Raw genomic sequence first — 4,236 nt, 5'->3', positions numbered from 1 at the left:
CCAGGGCCCCAGGCGCGAGGGGCCCCGACATTGTAGTTTAAAAAAAAGTATAATATAAACTATAATACCGTAGTTTGATCACACAGTTAATTTTTCAATCTCCAGCAATTTTAAATAGCATCCAAAATCCTCCTTTTGGGAATGTAAGGAAATAGATAGAGCTTTCGATTGTAACTCCTGATTGTAGTAACCCAAAACGAATGGCACTTCAGAAATACAGTACAGTATACCAATTATTCTCTCAAACTGTACTATGTCTGTCTCTTATACACATCTAGATGTGTTTTTTTTTTAAGCGTACAGGTTTGGAATATTTTAAAATCCTTAAGTTAAATTATTTAAAGTTTTCTTTTTATTTTCAATGAAAAATAAATGCGATCGTTAATATCGATCTTGGTACAATGTAGGCCTTAACCTGTAATCATATGACTAGGCCTACTTATACAGAAATCACTAATGGAACAGGCCCACATCCCGCTTGGCTGACTAGTTTTGATTTACATTTTGTGTGTCTGCAATAAGCAGCAAAAGTCCATGTTCTTGTGTTGTTGTAAAATGCATTTCAAACCAGGCTGGTTTTTGATTGACGTTTTGGAATAGAATTTGGAGGGGGCGTTTGATCAAGTTAGACCTACGTTTTGAATTTGAATTACATTTTAAAGAAATTAGAACTACATTTTGAAAAATTTGAACTACGTTTTCAAAATATAGATATATTGTGTCAAATGCTAGTCGAATGATGGGTATGATTTGAAGAAATTTTAGGTTTGTAAATGATGGGCCTGCTCTAGTTTGCTTGTATAAAACGATTATTCGTCCGCACTTAGAGTACTGCTCTGTTATTATAAACTCGATTTCTCCAAGTCAGGGCCCATCGTATTGATAGAATACAAAGAAGGTTTTTATTTTTTTAGCTAAGACATGTCCCGATTATACTGTTAATATTGATTCCTTAAGTAAACGCAGATTTGTTTTTGATATGCTGTTTTTCTACAAAAGTTTAAATTTTGTATTTGATCGTAATCTTGTATCTTTGTTTAAATTTAACGTTCCTAGTCGTACTCGTACTAGAAACTTAATCTATGTTCCATTTGGTCGGGTTGACGTAACTAAGAGAGGTTTATTTCAAAGATTAGCCGTTACATATAATAATTTAAGTTGTTCTGATGAAATTGATATTTTTTATGATAGTTTATCCTCGTTTAAGCTTAAAATTAGTAAGGTTGTTTGATGTTAGTTATTATTTGTCTCTTTCTATGTGTATATGTTTTCTCCAACCTGTCAGTGGATGTTCTTATCTCTGTTGGTTGAGAATTAAATAAATTAAAAAAAAAATTAGAACTTTATTTTGGGAAACTAGATCTACATTTTGAGAAATTTACGCCTACGTTTTGATAAATCAGACATTGAATTTTGCAATTACATTTTGATTTTAACATGGACTTTTGCTGCGTATGGCACCCCATACATATCATACGGGAAAAATCTGTCATCGACTTCTCTCTTAAATTGTTGAACCTCTGTTTGGCAGCTTCATCTGGCCATTTCCTTACTTGCATTAGGTGAATATAATCCACATCCCCTTATTTTCCAGCCACATCAGCAGGTTGTCAGCAGCGTTAAAAGCTGTTGATGCGTTGACTCTTGGGAGGTGAATAACTTCTTGTTCATCATCAGATGAATCGTGCTCCTGCGATGTTTCCACACCACTGATGATTTGATCATCCGTTAGCCACTGATACCCTGGATCGTCTGCGCCTTCAGTCAGCCATTTTAAACAGGTCCCATCTATTCGCTATCATCGGCTTGGTATCCGAGTCCTTCAAACATTACATCGAATTCAGCCGAATCACCGTCATCATGATGGTTTCTTTGATGAGGGTCGGAGTCGTTGTTCGGCTCCTCTCCCAGAAGTTGTCACCAGCTACGACTTAGGGTTTTCTTTTTTTTAAACATGAGAACAATAAAACGTTTTAAGTCAAAAGTGTGATTGTGTTATTCATTCAAATGTGATCTTTTCTAACATATTAATTAGCATCTTAAATTCCTGTTCAATTTTTAATTTCCATTTTACTTATAAATTCCAATCCAATACCAATGATCTATAATCAATGTATAATTAATGTTCATTCAATGTTCAGCAGTCCAATCAATGTTCAATCAATGTTCAATAATCAATGTATAATCAATGTTCATTCAATGTTCAATAATCGACTTTCAGCAGTCAAATCAATGTTCAATTGTGATGGTCATAAGACTGTCATAAGAAGAGAAGTTGATGAGTTATAAATATAGAAGCATACATGATAAAACTGGTTATACCCATGTTGAAAAGTCTTTGGAGACATTAGGTCACTGGACATCAAAAATTAGTAAAATATAGTGAGGGCAAATTCAATATATATTTATTGAAAATATAATTTAAGTTTTGAAACGTACAAGATGGAAACCAAGACACATAAAAAACATCAAATGATTAAAAATACACTTACATCATCATTAAGATAAATTATTAATTTTACAATTACAATATTAAACAAAAAACCCTCCAATATTAAATATATCATGATACCAATTATAAAGGTTTAAAATTATAAATATTGCTGTAATTACTTAAATTATTCACTTTAAAAACCATAAGAAGCCTTCTTTATTGGCCCGGTCAAGGATCTGTTCGACATTTTTTTAAGTAGTTGACGTTACATTTATTGTACTGGGGCTTCAAATGATCTGACATTAATGTTCGTTCGTCTTGGTGATAAAATAACTCGATTCCATTTAACTATAAGAATGGAATTATATTTTGACTGTTACAGAGGCATCAAATAAATTCACAAAGAGACTGAAATTAAGGTTCTGGTGATAACACATCTAGATGTGTATAAGAGACAGATAAAGACCTCTGTCAGTCAAAACAAGATTGAGCCCTCAATCTTTTCATTTTGACTGTTACAGAGGCATCAAATAAATTCACAAAGAGACTGAAATTAAGGTTCTGGTGATAAATAATGTTTATTGAGTAAAGTAAAAATCAACTGTACAACGAACGCACGTAAAATTAAAAGCGAACAAGAAGTTACGGTATTAATTCAGAAATCACAATGGGATGCTTGAATAAGGCCAAAGGCGGGTCGCATGTAAAGGAAGGCACGCCAGCAGCCCATACTAAGTGCAAATTTTGCAGTTGATCCTTTACTCAAAGAGGGAGTAACCTAAGGCAAAGAAACATGCACTAACAGCATGTATAACACATGAAGGGAAATTGCATTTAACAGGTGGCACAGCATGCGCTGACCAGCAGTGTAATACATGGAAAAGAACCTTGTAATTTACATGCGGTACGGCATGCGCTGACAACCAGTATGCTACCTAATTTAGGAAACCCACCCTGTATGACATGGTACAGCATGCGCTGATATCCAGTACGCTACTTACTCGAACAAGAACTCTGTACGTGACATGTGGTACAGCTTGCGCTGATATCCACTGTGGTACCCAGAGGAATTCAATTATTAGTTATTAGTTAATACACATTAATAAAACTTATTTGTTTTGTTTTATAGTTCATTTTCCTACTCTAAGAAGAAACCCTGTATATGACATGTGATACAGCATGCGCTGATATTTTGAGTAAAATGCAAAGAAACCATATACATTACTATCTATTTGTAATATTACCTGTGGTAGCATACAGCATGCGCTGATATCAGTATAATGCCTACTCTAAGAAAACCACTGCAGACCTAATGACATGCTGTACAGCATGCGCTGATATCCGGAGTAATTGTGAAGAAACACACACCCAGTTACATGTGGTACAGCATGCGCTGATATCCACTGTAATCCCCAGAAGGATGTACTTATAATAGTTATACATTCATAATAGTTATTGATATTGTTTTATAGTTCATTTCCAATGTGGAAAATGTGTTGCTTGTGCTAAAAATGCCATAGAATAAATATTATATTCAAAGAAATACACAGCATGTACAGTATGCGCTGACACATGAACAAATGAGTAACAGAAACAAACAATTGTGATGAAAAGAGCTCGGAGACGAGCCAAGCTAGAGGGTAGAACTTTAGCTATTGTTAAGGGTAAAATGACCTGGTCTGATGTACCGTTTGAAAGCGTTGCTCGACCATCTGCCAGAAACCATAATTTCGTTCTAGGCAGCGCTTAGGCTATGTAGTTCGGTTGCCCTTCCTATCCTGAAAGAGTGTGTGTTGAAACGC

The sequence above is a fragment of the Anneissia japonica genome, unplaced genomic scaffold, assembly GCF_011630105.1.
Source record: "Anneissia japonica isolate Jap-2015-1 unplaced genomic scaffold, ASM1163010v1 scaffold4260_len236652_cov185, whole genome shotgun sequence".
In the NCBI taxonomy this organism is placed as follows: domain Eukaryota; kingdom Metazoa; phylum Echinodermata; class Crinoidea; order Comatulida; family Comatulidae; genus Anneissia; species Anneissia japonica.
This window is presented reverse-complemented; position numbering follows the sequence as displayed.